Consider the following 16,645-nt stretch of genomic DNA (forward strand, 5'->3'; position numbering starts at 1 on the left):
TCAGATTCCCTTCAACATATAACCTATGAATATTGCTGCGAGTTGCCATTTTTTGCCTAACTGGAAAGAGTCAGTGATTTCAGAAATTTAATAAAAGAGCCTAGTACTAATGATGCCACAGGTGATGTTTTCAATTAGCAGTGTTTTAATGAGATTTGTAGGCTGGGAAATGCTAATCCTATAATGTATGGAAAAAAACTAAGAAGGTGGGTCTATATCTGATCAATCTCCTGAGGGAGGGCTTTGCTGATTCAGCTTTCTTTGATTAAACTTTGAATACCTTACAAGCTCCCTGGAAGTAAATTTGTATCTGACACAGATACTTTTCAGCTTCCAAAATAAATAAGGTTAGCAAAAATTAGATGTGTTTAGTGACTTTCTAAGCTAAAGGAAAATAAAAGCACATTTCTGGCAGGTATAAATAATTGGTAGTTGGCAAATAATTCAGCAGAGTAGAAATGTGAGAGACTGAAAGACTTGAGGCAAAAAAGGGAAATCAGCTCCATTTTTTGGTAAACTTTGAGGTGTACATAATGAAATGTACATCTGGTATCTCACAAGTGATCTAAACTGATCTCATAAATCATGCTGAAGAAATAGAAAGATTTGTACTCCAGAAGCATTTCTTAAAGTGCTTAAAGAACATTAAGCCCAGTTTTGACATCTGGGAAACAGTTCCAGAACAAGTATTCCCAGAGAAAGACTATCAAATGACAGGTATCTCTCTCAGGGACAGCATAAAATCGAGATGTGGTGTAGTTTTTTTTGTTGCTGTTTGTTTTTGACACAGAGTCTCCTCTGTCTTCCAGGCTGAAATGCAGTGGCACAGTGTCAGCTCACTGCAACCTCCTCTCCCGGGTTCAAGCAATTCTCCTGCCTCAGCCTCTCAACTAGCTGGGACTATGGGCTATAGGCGTGTGCCACCATGCCAGCTAATTATTTTTTATACTTTTAGTAGAGATGGGGTTTCACCATGTTAGCTAGGCTAGTTTCAAACTCCTGATCTCAAGTGATCGACTTGCCTTGGCCTCCCGAAGTGCTGGGATTATAGGCATGAACCACTGTGCCCAGCCTATGGTGTAGTTTTTATCTACTGCTCACTTGTGTTTCCATGTTCCTGCTTTGAAACTGGACGGGAATAGAGGTAAGCTACTCAGGGCAGTTGCATAAAACACCTGCTGTAAACATACTAGGCCCTTTCAAGTTACATCATTTTTACTATATATTTTAAAATAATTCCTTTATTATCAGTAATACTGCTTCCTTTATTATCATTCATACTGTAAAGACAGTGAACTGGAGAGGAAGAAAACATGAGGGGCTTGCAGAATAATTTAGTATGGTATTGCTGTGAAGAGATAGAAATTTAGATGACAGTGATGTTATGCTCTGTCAGGGAACCTTCTTTTTCTTTTCCTTTTTTTTTTTTTTTAGAGTCTCGCACTGTTGTCTGGGCTGGAGTGCAATGGTGCGATCTCAGCTCACTGCAACCTCCACCTCCCAGGTTCAAGAGATTCTCCTGCCTCAGCCTTCCTAGTAGCTGGGACTACAGGCACCTGCCGCCACACCTGGCTAATTTTTTTTTGTATTTTTAGTAGAGACGGGGTTTCACTATGTTGGCCGGGCTGGTCTCGAACTCCTGACCACGTGATCTGCCCACCTCGGCCTCCCAGAGTGTTGGGATTACAGGCATGAGCCACTGCGCCCAGCCAGGGAACCTTCTTTAACTTGTTTATTGTTATATTCCTGCCACCTAAAACAGGGCCTAGAACATAGAACATAGCAAGTGCTCAAAGACTATTCGATGAATTCAAAAAATAAAAAAAGGTTTTGAAGGGATTTACTGTGACAGTGTCAGACTGAGTGTTTTCACCCCAGTAGTGGTGATGAGTATGTATAGACCTGAACAAATTCCCTCACCCTTTGTGGTAATGTTTCAAGATAGCTCACTGAGGACCTCTGTAAAGTCAAGTCTTGCTTTAAAAAGATGGTCATCCTAGATGACATAGAGATCAAACCCATGCGTTGTCTTAGTTTATTAATACATAGCACTGAGTAATCAAGCTCACCAATCCCTCCTCCCCATTTGGATTTAGTTGACGTGGGATATGGCCTGGAACGGATTTTTTAAAGCTCCCCAGGTGATTCTAATGTGTAGCTGCTAAGATTGAGAGCCACTGCTATTTATATGCCTTTCATACAGACCTGACTTGAATTTAGTAATGTAATATACAAATACAGTAGAAGATGACTTGAAAACTATTTTATTTCTAAATACTTTCTGACTTAAAAAGCAGGATCTGATTGTAGTTTTTTTTGTGTGTATGTGTGACAGTCTGGCTCTGTCGCCCAGGCTGGAGTACAGTGGCACGATCTCGGTTCACTGCAACCTCTGCCTCCCAGGTTCAAGCAATTCTCCTGCTTCAGCCTCCCGAGTAGCTGGGATTGCAGGCGCCCATCACAACCCCTGGCTAATTTTTGTGTTTTTAGTAGAGATGGGGTTTCACTATGTTGGTCAGGCTGGTCTCGAACTCCTGGCCTCAAGTGATCCGCCCGCCTCGGCCTCCCAAAGTGCTGGGATTACAGGTGTGAGCCACTGCACCTGGCTCTGAATTGTAGGTTTTTTTTTTTTCTTTTTGAGACAGAGTCTTGCTCTGTTGCCCAGGCTGGAATGCCGTGGCACAGTCACGGCTCATTGCAGCCTCAACTTCCAGGGCTCAAGTGATCCTCCCACCTCAGCCTCCTGAGTAGCTGGGACTACAGGTGCACACCACTACGCCTGGCTAATTAAAAAAAATTTTTTTTTTAGAGACAAGATCCCACTATGTTGCCCAGGCTGGTTTTGAACCCCGGGGCTCAAGTGATCCTCCTGCCTTGGCCTCCCAAGTGCTGGGATTATAGGCATGAGGCATAGTGCCCAACCTGTATTTGTTTGATTATCTATTTAAGTAGATATTATTCCTGTACTTAAGTAGCTGAATTACAGTATGATCTTTTAGACTTATCTTTTATTATGTTTGTTTTTAAAATACTGTTAAAGGAACTGTAAATAAATTTGATTTAATTTGGTACAAAGTTCTAAGGGGCACAAAAGAGCAGAGCAGTATTTTTTCCAAACTTCAGGTTGTGGTAAAAATTTAAAATGAAGTCAAATAGAAAATACCAAGGCCAGGCGGGGTGGCTTATGCCTGTAATTCCAGGAGTTTGGGAGGCTGAGGCTGGCGGATTGCTGAAGCTCACAAGTTTAAGACCAGCTTGGGCAACATGGTGAGACCCCATTTCTACTAAAAATACAAAAAAATAGGTGAGCATGGTGGTGCATGCCTGTAGTCCCAGCTACTCAGGAGGCTGAGGTGGGAGAATGGCTTCAGCCTGGGAGGTGAAGGTTGCAGTCAGCCAAGATCGCACCACTGGACTCCAGCCTGGGCAATAGAGCCAGATCTTGTCTCAAAAAAGAAAAAAAGAAAAAATACCAAAATTAGTAAGTATTGTTTCATGAAACTTTTCAGTTCTGTAGACGCACAAACATATGTACGTGTGTACTGGGTCTGAATATAAAATGGCTTACCTAATACGAATGGTATTTCAAGATGTTGAAAACCACAAAACTAAAGAATATGTGACAAGATGGAGGAAAGAAGATAGTCATCCCATCATTCCTTTAACGGGGCTACACTGATTGTTACACACATTTATTTTCTCCTTTTTTCTCTGTTTCTTATACATTTTTTGTTTGTTTTCTTATCCAGTTGCTTAATTTTTAGATCTGGCCATATCGTTCAAATTCTTTAACACTGTTTCTTTCTTTCTTTCTTTTTTTTTTGAGACAGGGTCTCGCTCTGTCGCCTAGGCTGGAGTGCAGTGGTGCAATCACAGGTCACCACTGCAACCTCCACCTCCCGAGTTCAAGTGATTCTCGTGCCTCAGCCTCCCAAGTAACTGGGACTACAGGCACTTGCCACCACGCCTGGCTAATTTTTGTGTTTTTAGTAGAGACAGGGTTTCACCATGTTGGCCAGGCTGGTCTCAAACTCCTGACCTCAAGTGATCTGCCCGCCTCAGTGTCCCAAAGTGCTGGGATTACAGGCGTGAGCCACTGTGCCCAGCCAACACTGTTTCTTTACCCAAAGAGTGAAAACAAAGGCCGGGCATGATGACTCACGCCTGTAATCCCAGCACTTTGTGGGGCCAAGGCGGTAGATTGCTTGAGCCCAGGAATTTGAGACCAGTCTCAGTCTGGGCACCATCGCAAAGCCTCATCTCTACAAAAAATACAAAAATTAGCTGGGCATGGTGGCACACACCTTTAGTTCCAGCTTTTCGGGAGGCTGAGGTGGGAGGATGGCTTGAGCCCAAGAGGCTGAGGCTATAGTGAGTGGTGATTGCGCCACTGTACCCCACCTGGGCAACAGAGCAAGACCGTCTCAAAAAAAAAAAAAAAAAAAAAAAAAAAGAGAGAGAGTGAAAATAGGTATATTTTATTGGCAGTGTAGTTCAAGGTTTTATAGCATTAACTTGTTCTAAAAGGTAATTTAAGTTCAGATGAGTTATATTGTAATCTGAGATGGTTTTGTGCTTTGTTATTTTTTCTTAAATGTCATACAGTGGCTTTCGGAATGTACCTTTTTTTTTTTTAGTAGAACTGTTCTAAGTAAGGTTGACTTAATATTTTCCTTTACATATTCACCATTACTATTAAGTTTTGTTTTAGAACAAACAAATTTTTTAGAAGCTTTGTTATCTTATTGCATAACAAACCACACACAAAAACTTAGTGGCTCAAACAACGACATCTCATGAATCTGTGGACTGACTGTGCAGTTCTCCTTCATGTGGTATCAGCAGGCTGAGGCTGCAGTCATTCTGAGGCCTAGGCTGGGACATTCAAGATGGCTCACTTACATGTTTGATGCTGGGCTCTGCTGGGACACTGGGTTGGCTGGAGCTTGCTCTCTTTCCATGTAGCCTCAGGGTCTCCCCCTCTCCACTGAGCCACTCCATGTGGTTGCTTCAACAGAGTAGCCAGACTTCTTACTAGCAGTTCAGGGTTCCCAAAAGTGCAAAGGTAAAAGCTAGAAATCCTTCTTAAAGACTAGACCCGGCCGGGCACGGTGGCTCATGCCTATAATCCCAGCACTTTGGGAGGCAGAGGCAGGTGGATCACGAGGTCAGGAGTTCGAGAGCAGCCTGGCCAGCATGGTGAAGCCCCCATCTCTACTAAAAATACAAAAGATTAGCCGGACATGGTGGTACATGCCTGTAATCCCAGCTACTCGGGAGACTGAGGCAGGAGAATCACTTGAACCCAGGAGATGGAGGTTGCAGTGAGCCGAGATGGCACCACTGCACTCTAGCCTGGGCGATAGAGCGAGACTCTGTCTTAAAAAAAAAAAAAAAAAAAAAAAAAAAAAAAAAAAAAAAAAGACTAATCCCTAAACCAGAGCTTGCACACTGCTAATTCTTCCACATTCTTGTTGTTAAAGCAAATTACAGCCCAGATCCAGTGTGGAAGGAGTGCTGCGAAAGGGTGGTGAATACAAAGAACTGTGGGTCATCTGAGACCATCTTTGGAGATTAGCTCCCAAAGGCACATTTAGCAGCCTAGTGATGAAATCTCGGGTGGTTTTTATGATGTTTAAAACTTAAGACTACATTTGGATTATTTAGACTTCATTTATATTCATTTCCCCCCCAACCAGTTGTTCCTCTGTTTTAGCATTTGTTCTATTACAGTTAGATAGGAACTGTCTAGCAAGTGTTTAGCTGAAAGTTAGGCATAAATGAAAAAGAACTTAGTTGTAAATTGGTTAGGGAGAAGTGAGTACAAAATAGAGAATAGATGATGTCATAAACTTTGTGTTTAAATAAGTAGTAAGAACTTAAAAAGATATACCAATTATTTACTGCTGCTGAAACACTGAAGACCAAAAGAACAGAAAAAGGAGAGGAAAGAAGGAAAATAAAATAATTTTATTTTTAAAAATCAGTGTGTGGTTTTTCAAACTTTTAGAATAGTAGCTGGTACTTAGTAGGTAATAAATATTTGAATGACTGAAGTTTTCTTTTCAAAAGAGGAGTTATTCAAGGCCACCTTGAGTGAAAAAAATTATTTTTAAAGGGAAGTTATTGGTATTTCAGGAAATACATATTTTACTCAGCTTGTTCATAGACAGTTTAGAAGATCTGAGAGTTCATTCATTATACTGAGAGCATAGTTCATCTTTGGCCAAGTGGATGTTCATAAGATGTAGACATTCTCTGAAAACTGAAAACCTTTTATATCTTAACTTTAACCAAGAATACCATTTTTAGGAATTGTTTGTGATAGAAAAAAACTATACCGATGGGCCTGTTATGTTTGGTATACAGAAGATTTAGTATGCCTAGATGTTGTCTATACCTTTATTATAATTTGTCTAATTTGTCTAGTCTTTGTTTTTTTTTTTTGAGACAGAGTCTTGCTCTGTCACCCAGGCTGGAGTGCAGTGGCGCGATCTCGGCTCACTGCAAGCTCCGCCTCCCGGATTCACGCCATTCTCCTGCCTCAGCCTCCCGAGTAGCTGGGACTACAGGTGCCCGCCACCACGCCCAGCTAATTTTTTGTAAGTTTTTTAGTAGAGATGGGGTTTCACCATGTTGGCCAGGCTGGTCTCGATCTCCTGACCTCGTGGTCTGCCCGCCTCGGCCTCTCAAAGTGCTGGGATTACAGGTGTGAGCCACCACGCCCGGCCTACATCTAGTCCTTGTTTTGTCATGGCAAGTACACAAACATACAAATAATTATTTTCTTTTTTGAGATGGAGTCTCACTCTGTCACCCAGGCTGGAGTGCAGTGGCGCGATCTTGGCTCACTGCAACCCCTGCCTCCCTGGTTCAAATGATTCTCCTACCTCAGCCTCTCGAGTAGCTGGGATTACAGGCACCTGCCACCATGCCCAGCTAGTTTTTATATTTTCAGTAGAGACAGGGTTTCGCCGTATTGGCCAGGATGGTCTTAAACTTCTGACCTCAGGTGATTCACCTGCTTCGGCCTCCCAAAGTACTAGGAATACAGGCGTGAGCCATCGTGCCTGGCCAGTTTTTTTTTTTTTTTTTTAAGTATAGACAGATTTATAAGCCAGTTAGTTTAGCCAGTATATAGGCTTTTATAGTTATCATTTGGCTCTGCCTTCTATAGCAGATGGAAAATATGCTTTGGACTTTGTAATAGCAGTGAACTAGTGATATTTCCTATCAGAGGACGCTATATGCCAGTTCGCATTTTCTAGTAATAAATAGGATCCCTAAACACAGACCAATGCAGCTTCTTTTTTTTTGAGATGGAGTCTTGCTCTATCACCCAGGCTGGAGTGTAGTAGCATGATCTTGGCTTGCTGCAGCCTCTGCCTCCCAGGTTCAAGTGATTCTCCTGCCTCAGCCTCCTGAGTAGCTGAGATCACAGACACACACCACTATGCCCAGCTAATTTTTGTATTTTTAGTAGAGACAGGGTTTCACCATGTTGTCCAAGCTGGACTTGAACTCCTGACCTCAGGTGATCCACCTGCCTCGTTCTCCCAAAGTGCTGGGATTACAGGCGTGAGCCACTGCGCCCGGCCAACAGCTTCTTTTTTTAATGTTATTTTTGTGTTTATAGGTTTTTTGTGATAGGGTCTCATTCTGTTGCCCAGGCTGGAGTGCAGTGGCACAGTCATGGCTCACTGTGACCTCCCAGGCTCAAGCAGTCCTCCTACCTCAGCCTCCCAATTAACTGGGATTACAGATGCACAGAACCATGCCCAGCTAATTAAAAAATTTTTTTTGTAGAGATGGGGTCTTATTTTTTACCCAGGGTGGTCTCAAACTACTGGTCTCAAGCAGTCCTCCTGCCTCAGCCTCCCAAAATGCTGGGATTATAGGTGTGAGCCACTGTGCCTGGCCCCAATGAAGCTGCTGCTGCTTTTTTTTTTTCCCCCAGTTTTAGAACATTTTTATCCTGCCAAAAAGATTCCTTGTGCCCATTTTCCTTCCAGTGCAGCTTCTAATACCTGAACAGTCTCACAACATTTAGTCTTTTTAGAATAATAAAATCATAGAACTGATTGGGAGGCCCTTTTAAAGAGGTCAACTCATCCAACCCTGAGCTATTGAAATCTCTTTACAGAACAGAACTAAAAAGACTTATTTGCTTCAGTGATCCTCTTTCCCTTCAGTTACTCTACATGTGACATGACTTTAGGTCACCTCACTTATTCTTATCTCTCTCCTTAGATTTTTTTTTTTTTTTTTTTGAGACAGTCTTGCACTGTTGCCCAAGCTGGAGTGCAGTGGCATGATCTCGGCTCACTGCAACCTCCGCCTCCCGGGTTCAAGAGATTCTCCTGCCTGAGCCTTCCGAGTAGCTGGGATTACAGGCGCCTGCCACAATGACCAGCTAATTTTTTGTATTTTTAGTAGAGATGGGGTTTCACCATGTTGGCCAGGCTGGTCTCGAACTCCTGACCTCGTGATCCGCCCACCTCAACCTCCCAAAGTGCTGGGATTACAGGCGTGAGCTACCATGGCTGGCCTCTCCTTAGATTTTTTAAGTCCTCTCAAATTTGTACACTCAGAGCTAAGTATATTCAAATGTCTGATTTGCATAGAGAATGACATTTTCTTCATTCAGACTTTGTTTTTAATGAAACCTGATATCAGTGATTTTGGCAGCTGTAACACACTGTTTGTCTCTTTGAAATAGACTTTTTTAAAAGCCTAGTCATTTCTCACTGTCCTGTGCCATTTTGTTGTTATTGTTGATTTTTTTGTTCTAAGCTTATGACTTTATATTTATCCTTATTAAATATGATCCCCTTAAATTTAGCCTCCTGTTCCAGCCACTTAGAATTACTTAAAAAGTTGATTATGTCATACAGGGTATTTACTTTCCCATCCCAGATTCCTGTCATTTTCACATTTGATCGTCCTCCTTTCGTATTCTCATCCAAGTCATTTATAAAAAATGTTACAAAGGACAGGTTGCTCTGGGCCCCTGTTGCATACTATTGAGCCTTCTTCCAGATTTATCTGCACTCTTTAGGTACAGTTGTATAGTTGTCTGTGAAGCCACTTAACTTTTAAGTTAAAAAATTCATATTTTTTCACCTTGCACAGTGATATCAAGAGAGACTTTATTTTATGCCTTGCTGAAATCCAGATACTATATTTATGCCTATAGCGTTTGCTGGCCTAACCATATAAAAAAAGGAAAATGGAGTTTGGTTATGGTTTCTAGATGTTCCCGATACTAGTTTTTATTAATGAACTATTCTTTTAGTAACCTATTCTTCAGTCTTGCTTGTCCTGCACGTCACATCAACTCTGGTATAAGGTACGGGGAATATATTCTCCCTTCTTTTTGAAAATTATTTCTGCAGGCTGGGCACGGTGGCTCATGCCTGTAATCCCAGCACTTTGGGAGGCTGAGTTGGGTGGATCACTTGAGGTCAGGAGTTCGAGACCAGCCTGGCCAACATGGTGAAACCCCATCTCTACTAAAATACAAAAATTAGCTGGGCATGGTGGTGCACACACGTAATCCCAGCTACTCAGGAGGCTGAGGCATGAGAATTGCTTGAACTCGGGAGGCAGAGGTTGCGGTGAGCCGAGATCGCACCACTGCACTCTCACCTGGACAACAGAGTGAAACTCCGTCTCAAAAAAAAAAAAAGAAGAAAAGAAAAGAAAATTGCTTCTGCAGACACACAAAGCTAATGTGATATTTGGGATTATTAGAATCATGAGATTTGTCTGGGTTTCCAAAGTGTCACTCATGGGTCTCATCTGCAGATTCTTCAAGTTCTCTGGTGTAGAATTCATCCAGGAATTTTTTATTCATTTAGAGAGATAGACACCCTTTGACAGTCTCCTTATTTATCTTGGTCACTAATCCACTTTTCCTAATATTTCTTCTTTTCTTTCTACTTTCAAGATGATTTTTCTTGACAGAAAAGATAGAAGAAAAACAAGAATTGAGATGTTCTTTCTCTGCTTTATATTAATTAGTAACATGCCTTTTACATCATAGAGTGGGCCTGTGCCTTCCTTACCTTTTTTGCAAGTCTCAGCACAGTCTGGGCTTCAGCTTCAGCTTCCTTCTTGATGACACATCAGTGCAATTTTAAAAAATAGTTTCTTTCTTTTTATATATATTGTGTATGTCTGTCTAATTCTGAGTTGATCGGTGAGCTTTCCAGCTAGTCTCTTTAGATAAGCCCCCTCTTTTTTCCCCCTCTAACTTAAATAATGTGAGATTGCCAGAATTTCATTTTTGAGAACCTCAATCCTGTTGTCTTCCCTTTGAGCACCTCAGCCTTAGGTCCTGTCTTTAGCGCCTCAGCCTTAGGTCCTGCCTCCTTGACTGGTTGAAGCCTGTTCAGAGTCTAGTTGCTACCTCTAGCTGTGCCCCTTGCCCTTCTGCCTGTCTGTCTTGGTGGTTTTCTTTTGAGGCATCCATTACTTCTTTTCTGATCTATTTCTTCTTATTCAGATTAGGTTCCAAATTATAATTCTACTCGTTTCTTCTACCTTCTGGATGATAGAATAATTAGCAAGGCAAATTTTAAAAATCATATGTGCTGCTTTTTAGTTGAATGAGATTTTTCAGTAGCAGAGATCTTTTATCATCACTGGCTTTATGGTAAAACCACAGGGCCATCTCTTCTTGCCAGGTCTCCTCCCTGATCTGACCTGACATCCTTCCCACAAATCCCAGAAAATCTATCTATTTTCTTAAAGTTGTTATGGCCAATTGTTTGTTGTTGGAGATTTTTTTTCTTTTGAAGCTGGCCTCAGAGTAGAGTGTAGTCTCTTCAGCTGTTGCCCTTTCGTGCTGTAGCTAACATAGGGATGTTAGCATGCTTTTGTTTCAAATGCCTTATTCTCATTTAGTGGAGGCTAAATGAGGGTTACAAATAGGAAAGTTGAAGTTCATGACATCTTATTGTTCCAAGTTAGTTTCTAAGTTCCTTAGATGCTATCTACTGCCTTTCTTACTCAAGGTAACACTCTTCAACCCTCTCCTTCTCCCTTTTCTAGACTCTTTCTAAAACAGAGCATCTCAAGCAGCTGGTAGGCCTGAAGGAGGAAAGCTAAACCACAGTTATGAATTAGTAGAGACCATTCAGGGCTGCCTTTTCTCAAAAGGGTAATTTATACCTCAGGGGACCATGAAGCAGCTCTTTGTGGAATCCTAGTTACATTCCAGAAAGATCACTCCTGATATTGCTTCTATTCCTCTTACTTTCACTCAATTGCTTTCCGCTATGCCTCCATGCTCAGGTGTGGATTTCCATTTAGGGGTATACATTTTTAACATATACTCAACTTATCCTTTTAATAGGTATGATTTCTATATCTTTTCTTTTCTTTCTTTTTTTTTTTTTTTTGAGACGGAGTCTCGCTCTGTCGCCCAGGCTGGAGTGCAGTAGGGCAATCTCGGCTCACTACAAGCTCCGCTTCCCAGGTTCACGCCATTCTCCTGCCTCAGCTTCCCGAGTAGCTGGGACTACAGGTGCCCAACACCACACCCGGCTAATTTTTGTTGTCTTTTTTAGTAGAGATGGGGTTTTACCATGTTAGCCAGGATGGTCTCGATCTCCTGACCTCGTGATCCACCCACCTCAGCCTCCCAAAGTGCTGGGATTACAGGCGTGAGCCATCACGCCCAGCCTGTGATTTCTATATCTTTATATTTTGATCAGAGATAGGGTAACATCAAAAATTCCAAAATGATCATAGTGTATATAGTGCTGAGTATTCTGGTGAATGCAAACAACCTGTCAAAGGACAGAATTACAGCAAATTTAAAAGATCTCAATTGGCTTTCTTTGTGATTCTAGAATTGAGCAAGACATCATTCCATAAAATACAGTAATTGTTCCAGTGAGCTGAGCAGAAGAGGTTAGACAGAAGGGCTAAAGAAAGCAGAAGCAAAGAACAGAGTATATTAGTTACTTTTCAAAGTTACTTTTTCTTATAAGGCTGGGAGAGGGAGACAGAACAATAGAAAAATAACTGATTGATTCATATGGAGGTCAGAGTGGAAAGCAAGTGTGAGAGGGTCCCGCAGAAGAAAACACGGCAGCCAAAGTGTTTGAGTCCATGGTAAGTTTGGCTTGGCCTTAGCTGTCGCAGGAGGCCTGTGAACTCTGCCTTATATAATGTGGATGTTGGGCACATAGCTGTCATCTTTGACTGATTCCAGGACAAAAATGACAGGACATTGTGGTAGGGGACTCACTTTCTCATCCCATGGGTACAGAAACCAATTATCTTTGACTGCCTTTCTCCACCACGTAATGTACTAGTCATCACTGGTAGCAAAGATTTACAGAATGTCAGCATCACACTGCACATCATCTTCCAGCCTGTTGCTAGCCAGCTTCCTCGCATCTTCACCAGCATCAGAGAGGACTATGATGAGCCTGTGCTGACGTCCATCACGACCAAGATCCTCAAGTCAGTGTTGGCTCGCTTCGATGCTGGAGAAGTAATCACCCAGAGAGAGCTGGTCTCCAGGCAGGTGAGCAACGACCTTACGGAGCGAGCAGCCACCTTTGGGCTCATCCTGGACGACGTGTCCTTGACATATCTGACCTTTGGGAAGGAGTTCACAGAAGCAGTGGAAGCCAAACAGGTGGCTCAGCAGGAAGCAGAGAGGGCCAGATTTGTGATGGAAAAGGCTGAGCAGCGGAAAGAGGCGGCCATGATCTCTGCTGAGGGCGACTCCAAGGCAGCTGAGCTGATGGCCAACTCACTGGCCGCCGCAGGGGACGGCCTGATCGAGCTGTGCAAGTTGGAAGCCGCAGAGGACATTGCATAACAGCCCTCACGCTCTCGGAATATGACCTCCCTGCCGGCGGGGCAGTCCGTGCTCCTCCGGCTGCCCCATGAGGGCCCACCCTGCCTGCACCTCCGCAGGCTGACTGGGCCACAGCCCCAATGATTCTTAACACTGCCTTATCCCCCCACCCCAGAAATCACTGAAATTTTGTAATTGGCTTAAAGTGAAGGAAATAAAAGTAAAATCACTTCAGAACTCTTAAAAAAAAAAAAAAAGAAGAAAAGAAAAAAATAACCGATTAGTTGGGCCAGGTGGCTCATGCCTGCAATTTCTAGCACTTTGGGAGGCTAAGGGAGAAGAGCTTGAGCTCGGGAGTTCAAGACCAGTCTGAGCAACATGATGAGACCCCATCTCTATAAAAAATTTAAGAATTAGCCAGACACGGTGGTGCACACCTGTAGTCCCAGCTACTTGGGAGGCTGAGGCTGGAGGATCCCTTGAACCCAGGAGTTGAAGGCAGCAGTGAGCTTTGATCATGCCACTGTACTCCATCCTGGGTGACAGAGTGAGACCCCCTCAAAAAAGAAAAAAAAAAAGTAGCTCGTTGGTTAACATCAGGTTACTTCAGGCTACTGTTTTTGTGTGAGGATTAAAGCAGAGGGAACTTCATTGTCATGCTGTTTGAAGATTTAAACTGTCCTGTTTGGGAAATTAGGTGTTCTCTCTCTCCTGATTTCTTAGAAGATAACACAGCTTAATTTAGGTTTAGCGATGTAGACCTTAAGGTGAATGACTCCATTTTTATTTTTAGTCTGCCTTGTTGGGGCCTAGTATAGGAGTTTAGTGACCTCCTATAATTTTTATTTCACAGAACAAAAGTATACATCATACCAGTGAATATTCACTAAGAACAGGAAAGAGAAGTCTTCCTTTCAAATAGCTTATGGTTCATTGAAATGAATTAATCCAGGCACAGTGGCCCATGCCTGTGATCCCAACACTTTGGGAGAAGAGGTGGGAGGACTACTTGAGGCTTGGAGTTTGAGACCACTCTGGGCAGCATAGCAAGACCTCCATTTCTACAAAAAATAAAAATTAAAAAGAAATGAATTAAATACATAAAGCAATCAGAAAATATAATAAAATGTTAAATTGTACATTGGCAGCAACTACTTAGAATCTACCAGAATGGGTTTGGGTTTTCCTTTTCTAAACTCGCCTCTGAGGAAGAGCAGACTTTTGTATTTCCAAAGTTGTTTCTTTCTAGATGCACTTGTTTTTGTTTTGGTATAAATAGGGGCCTAGAATTATATTTACAGTGACCTTTAACCTCTATCTCCAGGAATGTGGAACTGAATGGTACGTTTGCTCCCGCAGCAGACTGAAAGAAATGCAGTGTAGCAAGAATATGAATAACTGAAATATGTTTGGGGTTTATAGATCTTAAACTGTTTGATGAGGAAATACAGTCTTGTGTATTTGGTTTGGCTGTACTGTTTTGAGTTAATTTTAGGGGTAACTTTGACAATCAGTTTTAGAATTCCAGCCCCAGATGACAGTCCTTTGCTTAGTCATGGGTTAGGTGTAATGCCACATGATCCTGAGAAGACTAGGAATGGTTGCTGTTTATTAACCTTGGTTGGTAGTGATACTTGAGAAGAAAAAATAACCACCCTACATTCATAAAGGTTGAACTATTGCTATGTTTCAAAATCCTGTTTGCCTTGAAATCTGGTAATCGTTTACTAATCTTTTTAAGGAATCATCAGATGTGATATATTTGAGAATGATAAGGTAGTAAAGGCTTAGAAGTGCCAACATTGTGTTAAGTTTTGTGGTGTTTTACTTTATTTTCTATACTTTTTGTTATGAGAGCACTGGTAACTTCCTGATCTTGAGAAATAAAATAATTAGAACAGAGTAATTTTTTAGAAAACTCTATGTTTCTACAGTTGTAAATAGTCTCAAGGGAACAATAATATGTTTCATGTGGAAAAAAATTAATATGGACAGGAAGAAGGATTCCCTCAACATTCTCCACTCTTAACTCATGTGAGCAAAGCCTAAGCAAAAGAAAGTGCCTTTTGTGTTTCTGGCCTTTGAAATATTTTTTAACGATTAGAAAATTGTTTCATAGGCTGGGTGTGGTGGCTCACATCTGTAATCCCAGTACTTTGGGAGGCCGAGGTGGGCAGATTACCTGAGGTCAGGAGTTCGAGACCAGCATGGCCAATGTGGTGAAACTCCGTCTCTACTAAAAATATACAAATTAGCTGAGCATGGTAGCAGGTGCCTGTAATCCCAGCTACCCGGGAAGCTGCGGCAGGAGAATCACTTGAACCCAGGAGGCAGAGGTTGCAATGAGCCGAGATGGTGTCACTGCACTCCAGCCTGGGTGACAGAGGGAGACTCTGTCTCAAAAAAAAAGAAAAAAAAGAAAACTGTTTCATGAAAACTGGTTTGCATCTAGTCTTTCTGGATTCAAATAATAACATTTATATTCAGACATCAACAGAAAGAAAAATTTTCTTCTCTTCCACCCCTCCATTTTTTAGTGTTCATGCCAGTAAATTTGTATTATACCTGTGTGTGAAGTCAATAATCAGAACATTTGCTACTTGTTTTATTTTCCAGTAATAATTTATAATATTGTCTGTAAAATTCACAAGAGTGTAGTCAACTTTCTGTCAATAGTGTCTTTGCCTGAAGGTAGTGACCCTGTAATCTGATGTATTGGGGAAAATGTGTATACAGGTGAAGGATATAGGTACATATAAAGAATTGCTTTTTCATCTGTGAATGGTTAAAAAAAAAAAAGCATTTTTGTCTCTTTAGAAGCTTAATATTTAAATTTTAGGTAAAGGTTTCAATGTATTCCATTTTGAACATGGGGAATGTTAACAAGAATCACTGGGCTGGGTGTGGTGGCTCATGCCTATAATCATAGCACTTTGGGAGGCTGAGGTGGGCAGATCACTTGAGGTCAGGAGTTTGAGACCAGCTTGGCCAACATGGTGAAACCTCATCTCTACTAAAAATACAAAAGTCAGCTGGGTGTGGTGGCGGCCGCCTGTAGTCTCAGCTACTTGGGAGGCTGAGGCAGGAGAATCACTTGAACCTGGGAGGTGGAGGTTGCAGTGAGCCGAGATCGTGCCACTGCACTCAAGCCTGGGAGACAGAGCGAGACCATCTAAAAAAAATAAATAAATAACTGGATTCCTGACTTCTGATCTTTTGGGAGAATATTTTTTTTTTCTTTTGAGATGGAGTCTCACTCTGTCTCCCGGGCTTCACTGCAGTGGTACGATCTCGGCTCACTGCAACCTCCACCTCCCAGGTTCAAGCGATTCTCCTGCCTCAGCCGCCCAAGTAGCTGGGACTAGGCGCGTGCCAACACGCCTGGCTAATTTTTGTACTTTTAGTGGAGACGGGGTTTTACCATGTTAGCCAGGCTGGTCTCAAACTCCTGACCTCAAGTGATCTGCCCCCGTTGGCCTCCCAAAGTGCTGAGATTACAGGCATGAGCCATACCGTGCCTAAATAATAATCTTAATTATTTCTTTTATTTCATGTACCCTGTTCCTTTTCTTTTGTACCCAGAAGTACTCTGTGGCCTATATATATTTTTTATTTTTTTAAAAAAACTTTACTGTGGAAAATTTCAAACATATATAAAGTAAACAGAATAATATGATGAACCCTCTTGTACTCATCACCTTGCTTTAAAAGTCATTAACATGTTACTACTCTTTTTACCTTTTTTTTTTTTTTTTTTTTTTTTGGAGACACAGTCTCACTCTGTCACCCAGGCTGGAGTACAGTGGCACAATCTCGGCTCAAGCG

General features: G+C 41.9%; 1 protein-coding gene and 1 pseudogene across 9 annotated transcripts in view; both read left to right on the forward strand.

Moving 5' to 3' along the window:
- The window catches only part of TFCP2 (transcription factor CP2), a 79,095-nt gene that overhangs the window by 35,074 nt on the left and 27,376 nt on the right, over positions 1-16,645 (forward strand). The window lies entirely within an intron of this gene.
- On the forward strand, positions 11,458-15,137 carry LOC129491080 (prohibitin 1-like; annotated as a pseudogene).

The sequence above is a fragment of the Symphalangus syndactylus genome, chromosome 10 (assembly GCF_028878055.3).
Source record: "Symphalangus syndactylus isolate Jambi chromosome 10, NHGRI_mSymSyn1-v2.1_pri, whole genome shotgun sequence".
In the NCBI taxonomy this organism is placed as follows: domain Eukaryota; kingdom Metazoa; phylum Chordata; class Mammalia; order Primates; family Hylobatidae; genus Symphalangus; species Symphalangus syndactylus.